We start from the raw sequence: 13,377 nt of genomic DNA, 5'->3' as shown, positions 1-13,377 counted from the left end.
CACACACACACACACACACACACATATACACACACAAGTCATAGAATGAACAAAACCAGGAGAGAACCCAGATAGAAATGATGGTGTGGGATAATATTAATAACAAATATGTTAATATATGTTCCATCATTTTGAGAAGTGCTCCCCCCTGGTCAATAGACTGAGATAGGGGAGCCTGTTGACCTCCATGATAGGGGTAAAAGGTAGGCGACATTCCATTCAGTTATGCCGTGAACCCAAAACTGGTCCCAGAAATAAATTTCACAACAAAAAGTAAACTAAACTTCTCAGTGACAAGTCTGCCTGTGTCCTGTGTTGAAAACATGTAGCATCCTTAACACTTTTTTCTTCAATTATTATTTTAATGTGCAAATATTTCTTTTAATTACTCCTCTCTGAAGGTGCTTATTTGTAGAGAACAGCAAGGCTTTTATGATCCACTCTTTCCATTCCTTAAAGGCTTCCACCGGTCTCGGTAAATTCATGTTTTCACAACTGTGTTCTGGAATCGCTCTCAGTATGACACCAGGAACATCAGGCACCCTCTACATCAGCACTTTCTATCTCTCTGCAATATCAAAGTCAATGGCGCACTGCAACTCACGTAGACAGACAGGACAACGGTCAGCTTCCTCCAAATGGCAGAGCCTGGCATTAGGCATGTGAGCCACTGGCAGTCTCAAAGTCCAAATATGTGTCCAATCTCAAGGGTTAAAGTCTTACAGGATCACAGCAGCAAAATGATTTCAGGAATAAAGAAGTTATCAAAAATGGAACAGTCACTGGAATATTTGGGGGGGGATTCTTCACCGTGCCTTTGTAGTGTGAGCTATGGAAATCACTGCCACTTCTAGCGGAGCTGAATATCCTCACACCATCTGTCAAAGAAGCCTGTCCAAAGACAAAATTCCAGATGTCTCTTGGCTAAAGATCAATCATTGTTATTCCCACAACACAGAAGGCATCTTCAGTTTTCTCCTGTTTGAAGGACTTCAGGATATGTCCTACATGAATTTGTAAATTGCATGTGTGATCATTCACTCTGAAAGAACATGGTGTTGCAGAAACAGAAACCAGTTCTAGGAATTTTACAGTTGAGCCATAGAAAAGAGCTGCACAGTCACCCTTGAGCCATTTAATATGTCCTTCACTGATAACTCTGGTGTTTCCTAGAGACCCATGGATGGTACATGAATACTGTGATTCTCTGGAGAGGGTGTCTTTCTGTAGGGGTTACTGTCTTGGGGAGCCTCAGGATGGTAGGGGACCAATCTGTGGATGCAAAGTAACAGGTCCAAAGAGATCAATGGTTGGCTGGAAGGTTTCATTCATTCATTGCTGTTCTCTAGCATCTAGTTCCTCATACTGTATCACAAGCACTGGATTCATAGAGATGAGAGCTGTCTTTAGTGTCTGTTCAGAGTGATGTAGTATTTGCATAAGGACAGGTCCCATCCATTCACATCACGTTCTCATGTACAATATGAGATAGGGTAGATTAGGGACCCTCTTCCCAGGCCCTACTGAAGCCAGAGTTTTGCAGTAAAACTCAATTTACTGCTTGCGCTGGCAGGTAGCATCTGCAAAGCTGCAGGCATCTGCAACTGAGAAAGGTGGCAGCTGACCCCAGCAGCTCATCTTCAATTTCTTCTTCTCTTTTGAGTTCTTGTCCCATTAGTTCAGAGAATGAAACCCACAGACCAGCATGAGTGATTTGAAGGTGGAGTTCACTGGAGAGCAGAACTCTTGCAGCACAGCAGAACCCAGCAGCAGGTGCCCTCGGACCCAGCGTGCTGACCTAGGGGTTTATGCAGCACTCAGTCCACCTTTATGATAATCAGAGTTTGGAAACATACGAATGCTACGGATCAGTTCCTCAGTCCCAGCTGTCATTCAGCTTCCATTTTCCCACTTCCATTTTCTCTTGGCAGGTCAGGAAGTGGGAGGTTGATGTCACTGAATGGGGCTACAGGGGTCCCTGGAGGGTACATCTGCAGTGGGCATCCCTACTGTGTGCAGGCCAACTTTCCATGGGATGATGGGTCAGCTTGCCCTGGCTTGGCACTGGCCTGCCAGCCTGCCACTCAGCTGCAGCTTCCCTGCTGGGACCAAGAGGCTGGTTGTGTGGGTGGCAGCCAGGGAGCCACGTCACTATCTCACCCTGATCAGTACAACTGGTGAGGTTAAGGGCCTCCCTTTCTTCCTGTCCCCTCATGCAGGAAAGGAACTGTGAGCCATGGAGTTGGAAAAATTGGGAAAGGATTCAATCGACAAATCCCTGTGTGGCATTCTGAGGATCTAGTGAAACCCTGACTTCAACAGAACAAGGACTTCAGGTAGGGGAGCTGAAAGTGAAGAACAAGGGTGAAGGCAAAAGACTCTGCAAAGTCCATGGAGACAGCACAGGGGAAAGGTGTCACTGCCTCCCATGGAGAATTACTGAGAAATGACACACGTCAACCCAGACATGAGAGACTGAATCCCTGTAGGAAGCCCTCCATCCTAACCTGAGTGGGCATCACAGTGGAGAGGCTTCTGCAGACATCAGAAACACCCCTAGAAGCTCACTGCACATTCAGGAGTGACTCTCCCAGGCCTCCTGGTTCTCCTCCCCAGCTCTATTGGCAGAGCTCTCCTCATATTACAGATAGGATTCCCCTGCCCCAGGAGGAGCCTATGTGGTCCCTTTGGTTGTCATGTCTGTTTTACACAGCTTTTTCAATATTGTGACTAAAAGAGCTGACCAGAACAATTTTAAAGGACAGAAGCTTTATCTGAGGGCTCCCAGTTTCAGAGGCCTTATTCCATAGAAGGCTGGCTCCATTCCTCAGGGCTCAAGGTGAGGCAGAACATCATGGAGGAAGAGGGTGGCAGAGAGAAGCAGCTCGCATCGTCAGAAAGCACAGAGAGAGAGAGAGAGAGAGAGAGAGAGACTTCACTCACCAGATACAAAATATATACCCACAGCCATGCCCCCAATGAACCACTCACTCCAGTCACACCCCACCTGCCTCCAGTTACCACTCAGTTAATCCCATCAGGGAACAACTCACTGATTAGGTTAGGACTCTCACAACCACCTCATTTCTCTTCTGAACCTTCTTGCATTGTCTCACACGTGAGCTTTGGGGGGACACCTCACATGCAAGCCATAACAATGTCTTATGCCCTCAGGACAGTGGTGTACATCCAAGTCCAAAAATGTAAGGTGGGCAATGGGCATTGGTGGGATACACACGCAGGACACTTTAATAGAAGTATGATACAAACCGCAAATTGCATTTTACATTTTCTTGTAGCTTTATTTAAAAAGAGCAAACAGATAGAATTTCAACAGCATATAGAAAATACATACATTTTACTCAAAATGTCATAATTCAGAAATGTAATCAACATGAAAATTGTTCCAGAGATACATGAACATTTATTCAAACTAAGAGTCTATTTTGAGTGCATTTTAGATTATAGAATAAAAAAATTCAAACTAGCAGCATTTCAAGTGCTCAAATACTACATGTATCTCTTTTACCCAGATGTATCATAAGGGATTCTTCTCTTTAAGCACAGGAAGTCAGTTCAGCCTTTAAATAGTCCATGGCAACCTTTTATTCTTCTCATTGAAAAGAATGAAATAAATTGAGAAATAATTTTATTATTTTTCATCAGCAACAATGGTCAGATGTTTGGGTAGCATAAAGATAAAACTGCACTAATCCCCTCCAGCCTTGGAATTTTCTCATGTGCATAAAAGGAATAAAGAGCCAAAGAGTCGTTTCAGAAATAAAAGAACATAAAGCAACCTACAAGCAGCAGGATGGCGCGGGTGGCTCTGTGTTCAGAAGATGTCTGGGAGAAGAGGCGGGGGCTGTGGATGTGCTGGGCTCTCCTGTGGTGTCTGAGGAGGAGACTCACCAGGTACAGGCTGGTGCAGACCATGAGGAGCACAAACACCAGATCTCCAATCATTATACTCATAAACATCCCTGAGTTCTGGTTGTCTAACTGCCTGGTTTGACAGTGTGCAACAATGTAGCTACAACCAACCAGAGTGAGATTGCTCCTGGCTGTTATGGTTTCAATGATGTGGATGTCAAATAGCATGTTGAGGATCCAGAAGAAAAGGAACAAGGGACACATCCATGTAGGGAGCCTAAACTTAAGCCACTCCCACTTAGAGTTACTGGGACTCACCATGATGGCTTGAAATGCATCAGGAGAGAGGTGTGCAGATGGAAACACCCCAGTCACTCTCTATATATACAAGACTGCTTTGCAACCAACATCATCCAAAAATCGTCTTACTCCAAAAGATGATGTGATATCTGGTACCAGTTTGCACATGATGGTCAAAGTATTGGCCCATGTGAGCTGTGAGAAAATGGGATCCACACGAGGCTGAACTAAGAAGGTGTGCATGTACAAGAAGAGGAGTGAGTTCCCCAGGACACCAAGGCACAGCTGAGAGATGAGAAAATGCCAAAGATTGTGCCCCTTGGAAACATTATCTTATTATTCCTTTTCAGTGCTGGGAATGAAATCCAGATTATCGTGCATGCTGGTCAGGTGCAGTATCATTGAGCTACACCCCCATCCCAGGAACATTAACTTAATGATGGCTTAGAAGTCCTAATGAGGCAAACTGGGCCTGCAATGAAAAATGAAAAAGAAGGTGAAATTCAAGCCACCTCACTGCAGTCTAGGATACTGAGCAGGGGACACGTGTCCTGTGTGAAAGGCTGGTGTGCAGGTTATGAGACATGTTTTCTTCTGAGCCCCAGGCTGTGTTTCATCTTCCACCTACATTTCTGTAGTCTCTTCTCTCTGAAGAGCATGATCCTTCTAACAGACACACTACCCTGTGTTCTTGAACCTCTGTCTTGTAGTACTCATGGCACACATCCTTCCTCCAAGTCAATGACTGCCAAACACTCATCCTAAACAGTATTTTCCACCTGGGGACTTTTCACCTCCCTCCCTACCCATGGGTCAAACAGCAAGGATCTGAGATATCCGTGGTTCTCACAACTTGTGCAGAGCTAATGATATGCAGAGGCCAAGGTGGCTGCTCAATGTCCCACAGTGCTCCAGACAAACTCCATAACATAGAATATCCAGCAGAGCCAACACTCATACCATGGTTGATAATCCAGTCAAATGAAGGTCCCTGTATCCTGAGGACTATGTCATGTGTAACATCCACCCTTTGGCATGATCTGTACTGCAATGATCCACCCTCATTATCCTGTTAAGGAGGAAGCACTCAAATTTTTTATTGAGCGCCCACAGTGTTGGAGTACTGTTCCTCCACAAGCCTTCCACCAACTATGCAATTTATGTTTTATGAGTTTCACTTGTTTGAAATTGTGACTCTTGACATGGTTGACTATGGTGACCATATGGTCATTTTTGAAAATGCATATTGTCTTTAATATGTGATATAATGGTTTCAGGTTCAAATGTAACTACAGTGATCATCCACAACAGTAGAGTCAAGGAGTTAAATAAATCATCAACTTCAAAAGATACAAAAATTAAGTGATAAAATCAACATATTTAAAAGTAAAAAATTTTATGCTATAATTATAGAAAGAATTTATTTACTATGATAAAAATATCAACTATGTCCATGATATTGTATTGTGGTTTAATAGGTAAAGCTTTCCTTTTCAGATCAGAGTAAAGATCTGCTCTCAGTAATTCTGCTCCTCATGTTTGCAGAGGGACATTATTGTCAATAAAGGTACAGTTTATAATAATTGCAAAGAAACCAATACTATCTTTCTTCGTAGATATTAAATTTTATGGAGAATAACTGCAGAAACAATGACTAAATTATTTGAATTATTAGAGGGATTTTTCAAAGTTATGGAGAAGAAAGTCAATATAAAAATCATTTGGATTACTGTATTATATCACAAAACCATTATTAGAACACCATTTTCAGAAAGGTGTTTCATTTCAGAATGATACCATTTAGATAGCATAGAATAAGACAAACATCAGAAATAATATGATAAAAAGATGTTATGCTTCCATTTGGAAATGATGTGATAAATTAATCTAAATGACTGTAGCATTTTAGTAAAATGAATTTAATTTTTAATTCTTTAATTTTTAAAAGGTATTATATGTATTATATTTATTACTATATAATATTTCATATATATGCTCTGAAAGCACAATAAAACTACCAGTAGAGTAGAAAAGAGAGGAATAAAATGCAATAGATGTAAATTATTTGAAATGTAAATAATTGAGCCACTGAAAATGAAGATGAGAGCATGAGAAAAATCACAGAATATAGGAGACCAAGGATTGTCATGGGACCAAATGGAAATTTTACATATGTGTTAAGAGAAAACTCAAGATCTGCATATTAAGAAAGTGTGGCAGAGACTTTAAACAAAACTCAATTGATTTATACAATGATGGATATGCAGAGACACAACAAATCCTAACATAAAACACAAGAAATGAAAGAATGGAGACAGCACAGGCATAAATGAAAGAAAAGAGAATTAGAGTTAGAACTAAGAGAGAGGCACAGAGAGGTACATTAGAACAGAAATATCAGGAAGAAAAATCTGAAAATAACTGAAATCTCTGTGTGTAATGGGAACACAGACACCTCGCTCTCTCCTGAGGTTGAGGGCCGCAGAGTCCCTGTTCCAGACAGTCAGTCTCCCAACACAGTGAGGCGTTTTGGAAAGGCTGGGTCTGGCCCACAGAGACTGTATTTCAGGAACAGAATGACAGGACCTCTCCTCTCAGGGGATGTCGATCACCTTGTCACCTGCTGCCTCATGACCTTGTTTACCAGGAATCATTTTGATGCACACAGAGGAGCAATGGATCTTCTCCCAGATGCACAGTGACTCTCTGGGTGTAAATGTTAGGTTTATTAATTGGGAGTGCCAAGTCATCACTGGAGGATGTGTTTTCCCTGGATGAACTTCTTCAGAAAGTAAACTTGAGGATCTAGAAAACCACAAAAAGTTTCCATGCAGTTGATGGATCCCAGCTGACCCTTAGCAGGACTGCAGAGGACATGCTTGCTGCTCCACGGGAGGCCGCTGTGCCTCCTTCCTCCACGCTCCATGCAGCACAGGCCTGGCGCAGGGCAGAGGGGTATACTGTAACCCTGACATTGCTAAGGATTGTAACACACTTGGTTTATTATGGAATTCTTTTACTGTTTTAAAACTGTTTGCCACTACATAAAATTGAAATTGCACCCCAAATACCACTGTTAATTTTTTTACACAATATACGATGCAATGAAAATAAACAAAAGTAACGCATGCACATATTCAGTACAGAGTGATTAATACAATACTGTCATTACTCTGAATACCTAAAATGTGTATAATATATTCCTGATTTTGCCTAGGGGTCAACAATTCTAAATGTTTTATATATTATCCTTTACTTTTTAAATTTAATATTGGTATAGGTTTGATTTTAGAAGCATGTGTGTTTGGGGGTTTCATTGGATTTTCACTTTTTATAGATGGCAAAAATTCTGTTTTACACTCTGTTGCACAATGGTCAAGTATGGCTTCAGGAAGAGACAGAAGGGGCTGAGGAAAACAAAGTTCATTTTACTCACAGGTCCTAGAGACAGGATGGTAAGTAGGAGTTCAGGCACACTAAGACGGGTATAAGAAAGATGCCACTGGAAGACAAACGGGGAGACAGTCTATGTTCTATGCACTGCTTGTCTTGTGCTATAGCACAAACCCCAGAAAAGTCACTTTCAGATGGTTTTATTTTGTCTATTTGTGATTTCTATCTCAAATACAGCAGACTGATTTGGTAGCACCAAAAGCTGGTAATGCTAAAGACTACTAGCCCTGAGACACACAGCAGCAAAGAGCTGCTGAAGAACTCCAGAGAATGACCAAGAGCTACAGGAGAGCTGCTGGGAGGCATTAGCTCTGGCTGTGGTGAACTGCTAACAAGAACCAAGAGCTACTGGCACTCAGAGTTTGGAGCTGTTAGTTGCACTAAAGGAGCTGCACTTTGTTTTTCTATCCAAACTGAGCAGAAGAACCCTCAGCCACTTGGTAACGATAGCATAAAAATACTCAAACAATCACTAATACTCTTTCACATATATGAAAACATAATGTAGGCCAAGATCTAGTTACACACATGGTACCTTCAAAACTCTCCCATTTTTTAAAAATCAAATATATACAATAAATTCCCCTGGTAGATAAAAAAAATTCTAGAACTTCTTGCTCATTTATGTATGAATGACTGGGGAAATAAAACACTTTATGCACACTTATTTGAAGACTTGGTGGACACTACAGAAGAAAATGGATTTTATTTGAATTCCTGAATTGTAATGACCGATTTGGAATTAGGTACAAACAGGCTTCCAAAAATGAATTTCAAGGTGTTATCAATTAAGTTTGGTTTTTCCATCTGTCGAAAGGCATTTGGAAAAAAATTCAGATGAATTCATTGAACATGTGATATGGCAGCTGCAAAAACTTCAGTCTACAAATGACTTGTCTGCAATGACATCCCTTCCAGGAAACTTGAATGAGTTAAAGCGTTGTGTTCAGGTAGAAGACAGCAAAGTCACAGACAGGTTGGAAGACAACCACAAGGGCAGAAGCATAAGAAGACACACACGGTGTTGCCATTTGATCACGGTATTATTTCTGCCATCCCAGTGGTGTGTAGACGAGTGCACGGGGAATGGGTTTCCACGTGAGCGAGATGACATGGGAGCCTGGCACAGAAGATGGGAACATCGACTAGGCCGCACTTACGATGGAGTGTTCTTAGTCAACAAAGAGCAGCGCCATGTAGAAAATGAATGTGAACACATTCTTCAAGAAAAGTCATGCTCTAAGTGAAAAAAGCAGCTATTCATCATTATGTAATGCTTCAAAACCTGGTTGAGGACTGTGAATGCTGGCCAGCTCTTGTGGACCACCTCCACGCAACTGCCCATATACTATCCCTGAAATACACTTTGCCCTCTCAGATTTTCATTTTTGTTTTCTTTTACTTCTGTTTTTAGTCCCCTTCACAGTATGTAAGATTATCAACATTCTTTTTACAGTTTATTGTACTATGCATTTCACTTTCATATACTTTCTCATACCAGAGGTATAAATTGTGTAAAATCTTTTAGAGGGTTCTAATTTGTTTTACACATTTTCTTCAAATTTGATTCCATGGAGGTACATTCTCACAACATTGTGTGTAAGCTTTACACGTGTACATTAAAACATTGATACTTCCTCAGAAAATGGAGAGAAGTCCTTCTTGTATGCTTCCATGTGTGAAAGATGACATTTCTCAAGATCATGGCTCTTTGGATGACTGCCATGTGTGTGGTGACCACTCAGGGTTCTTGACCCATCTTATCAAAAGACTTGGGTTTCCATCATGGTGTTTCAGATTACCACAGCTATAAAGCTGAGTGCATACAAACACCCACTCTAGTGATATGTGTTTATATCTTTTGGAATTATGAATGAAACCAGAAACATGGAGATGGAGTAAGCAGGTTTCCTGCCCTTCAGCATGTTTAATTTCCATGTATTGGTATAAATTCCAAAAGTGTTATTATTGATTTCTTGTTTTATTGCATTATGGTCAGAATAGATACTCAACACCAAGACATCTAAGATACCCAAAAACTTGGAGTGAAAAAGTAGACTAGTGTTCACAGCTATAAAGCTAAGATAACACCCCTGGAAATAAGAGGTTTGGGAAGTCAGCACAGCCTTCAAAGACTCCACAGTCAATGGGGACACCAAGAAGCCAGGGCCAAGAAGAACAAGGTCATTAGGATCAAACCCACTGAGACAGGACAGTCATGTTCCCTGTTCTAAAATTCACATTAGGGACTCTCCCAGATGAACAGGCAAATGCCTGCATACATCAGTCACTAAAGTAACCTGTGATTACCTCTATTAACATAGTAAAAGTCACACTCTGAGTGGGGTCTTAAGATGGTGATGAGACATGTGTCCCATGAAGCAGCATAACGTAGCACCCTTCAAGTCAGACCAAGATTTCTGTCCACTACATGCTGCCTCTTTGTGCACAAACATAAGAATAGTCAATCTTGTTCCTGTCTGTTGTGCTTGCTTAATTGATTGATCAGTTGATTGATTGACAGTGGTGCTGAGGTTGCAGTTATGCTTTTATTCTTCTGACGGACAGCACAAGAACCCACAATATGATTACGATTTTAAAATTTCACTGAGACTTGTTTTGTGGTCTATGTTGTGATCTATCCTAGAGACTGTTCCATGTGCTGGGAGAAGACTGCTTTCTGCAGCTGTCAGATGGAACATTCGATAGCTGTGGCTTAGGACCATTTCATCTAGGTTGCTGCTTAACTCTGCTGGCTGTTTGTTGATCTTATGTCTGGAAGATCAGCCCATTGCTGAAGGTGTGGTGTTGAAGTTCCTATTATTGTGTTGGAGTCTATTTCTCCATTAAGGTCTATTGATATTTGCTTTATATATTTGGATGCATACATACAAAATTGTTATTTTCTCTTGCTGAATTGTCATGGTTTGGACCTAGAATGTCCCCCAAGTCTCTCATGTTCAGAGGCTGGGCTTTGGGAAGTGATTGCATCATGAGGGCCCTGACTTCACTGCTGGATTAATCCACTGAAGGGTGAGTGGACTACTGGGAGGTGGGACCTAGTTGGGGTCCACAGGCCATGAGGGGTGTGCCCTGGAAGGGTTTTCTGTCTCAGTCCCTTCTGTTCTCTTGTTCTCTTTCTTCTGCTGAGAAGTCTCCTGTCGACCATCTCTCCCAAGCAGTGACACCCCCTCACTGCACCCAAATCAAGGTGCCCACTCCACCACGCAACTCTCCACCCAGCAGTCTTCTGCCCACCCAGAGGCCCCACCTCCTTTCTCTGACAAAGGTCTTCCAGTCCCCACCGTACCCTCCAAAAAAGAGTCCCCAGTAGCTCCCTCCACTCCTTTTAGAGCGCTTTGGTCTCCTTTGCCCTCAGTATTTCCACCCCTCCTCCATGACAAGTGATCTCAACCACCCAGATGGTCCCTTCCACGCTCAGGGCCATTCCCTTCCTTCGTTTGCTGGAAAACTTAGTCTGTGCTGGAGATGCAGAAGAGAACAGGCAGCAGGTGAGGCCAGGACCCACGGTGGGGTGAGGCAGAAGAGAATCCCTGTCCAACAGGGAAGCCACCCGACCCCTGGCTCCCAGTGCCCTTCAGATTTGTCCAGTGTCTCCCACGTTGCCGCCTCCCTCTTGCTCTCCACCCCCATTAGTGCCATGCTCTGCACCTGTGTGTCCAGGACACTTTCAGTTCACAGGGTCCCGTCCACTGGAGCACTCGGCAGCAGCACTTCAGGCTGCCCCAGTGCAGTGCACACACGTGGGGTATTTCTGGTGCAGGGCTGGTGCTTAAGAGGTTGACTCAGTTTGACCAGTAGCAGGAGACCCTCTCCATGCTGCACCACCAAACTCCACTCAAACATCAGCCCAAAGCTTCAGACTCTCAAAAAGGAAAAGGACAGCTGGGCCTGGTAATCCCAGCGCCCTGAGAGGCTGAGGCAGGATTGCAAGTTCAAGACCAGCCTCAGCAACTTAGCAAGGTCCCAAACAACTTATCGAGGCTCTGTCTCAAAATCAAAATAAAAAGGGCTGGGGATGTGGCTCAGTGGTTAAGAACCCCTGGGTTCAATCCTCAGTACAAAAAAAAAAAAAGGAAGGAAGGAAGAACAAAAGGGAGGGAGGGAAGGAGAGAGAGGGAGAGGCTACTACAGAATAACAACCAAGCACTGGTGTGTCCGCATGCACACTAGATGGTTTAAAGACATTACTTTCAATTCTCAAAACAACCTTGGAGGGTTACCATTACCATTTCCACATGGCAAAATTCATGCTCAGAGCAGAAGAACCTCAACAAGTGGGTGACAGAAACCAAATGGAATCCGTTATACTGACTCCACCAGGCACTCTTTCTGCTAAAGGAGAGCCAGTGACAACATGGGTGAAGGCTGAGGACACAGGGATGCCTTTCCTCTCCGCCCTGTATCCTTGAGCAAGTCACAGAACCTCTCTTATTTAGTGACCCCAGCTGGAAAAGAGGCAGCATGCCACCTCTGGCAGTCTGGAGTGAGGGTATACATGAACCACCGGGCACAATGCAGTTCAGAGCTAATCAAATGTCATGTGGGGCAAGCACAGAACTGGGATGAGAGAAAGAGGGCTGGAGACAGCTGCCACCACACATCTGCAAACTGTTGTCACCAAGCACACAGGCCCAACGTTGCCAGATAGTCTAAGATGGTCTGCTTCAGCAGGATGGGTTTCAAATCATTTTGGGGAACCTCAGGGTTCTTCCCAGGTGTAGTGAGGCAAAGTTAAGGAACAGGATGAGACATGGAAGGCAGGACTTTGGGTGCCCACCCCTGCTTTAACATCAGCGTTTTGCATTCCAACTATAACTGCAGTTAATCCTCAAATGAAGTCATGACATGGCTACTGTTATTATTCCCCTTTTTACAGTTAAGGAGACTGAGGCACACAGAGAGTCAATCACCTGCTTAAGGTCACACAGCAAGTAAATAACCAAACTGGAATTAGAATCCTGATTGTTTGCATTTAACTACCTTGCTAAGCTGTTCCCTACCTATTTCTTTAACACATTTCGTTAAACCTTATCTTCCCCCATTGGGTTCCTGTTTCTCAAAGTGCCCTTGTTCATTCTACTTCCAAGCATCTCTTGATCCAGGTGGCTCTCTCTGACTCTACTAGCACTGTCCGCCCGTTTTAGGGCTTCTTCATCCTGACATCTCTCCTAGGGATGCCTGCACAAGTCTCCTGGAGGGTCCGCCTCCATCCTTGCCCCATAGTCTATTGTCACAGCAGCAGAAGGACGTTCTAAAACATGTTACTCTTGCATTAAAGCATCCAATAGCTTCACAGAACATTCGGAACTAAACTTGACATGCAGGATCCTGCATCTATATCTCATTCAGTTCTCACCCTCTCACTTCGCTCCAGGCAGGCTGGTCCCCAGTCGCCCCCGCAGGGGACAGGAGCCCCCATTCCTATACCGCTCTGACTCCACAAAACCCCAGTCCGTCTCAAGTGGCCTTGGCCTTGCTGACCACGGGATTCTCAACACCTGGCAGTGCCTGCACTTCCTAGGCGCTGTACAGATAGCTGTGAAATGAGGGGTTGAGCGCCCCAATTTTCCCTCCTGCATTTACACTTCCCTCAAAGCATCCCAGTTACCCGCTCAGGTACCGATTTCTTGGTGATCTCCCTAAATCCCCTCATTACAGACGAATCTCAAAACATTCCCACTCCTTCGAAATACCCGCATCCCCCTAAAATCAGCTCAACTCCCTTAT

General features: G+C 43.3%; 1 pseudogene; it reads right to left on the bottom strand.

Moving 5' to 3' along the window:
* Positions 1-389: 389 nt before the first annotated feature.
* LOC124974866 (archaemetzincin-2-like) lies at positions 390-1,440 on the bottom strand (annotated as a pseudogene).
* Positions 1,441-13,377: the final 11,937 nt, after the last annotated feature.

The sequence above is a fragment of the Sciurus carolinensis genome, unplaced genomic scaffold (assembly GCF_902686445.1).
Source record: "Sciurus carolinensis unplaced genomic scaffold, mSciCar1.2, whole genome shotgun sequence".
NCBI lineage: Eukaryota > Metazoa > Chordata > Mammalia > Rodentia > Sciuridae > Sciurus > Sciurus carolinensis.
Note: the sequence above shows the minus strand (reverse complement) of the source record. Positions and strands in the feature narration are given on the sequence as shown.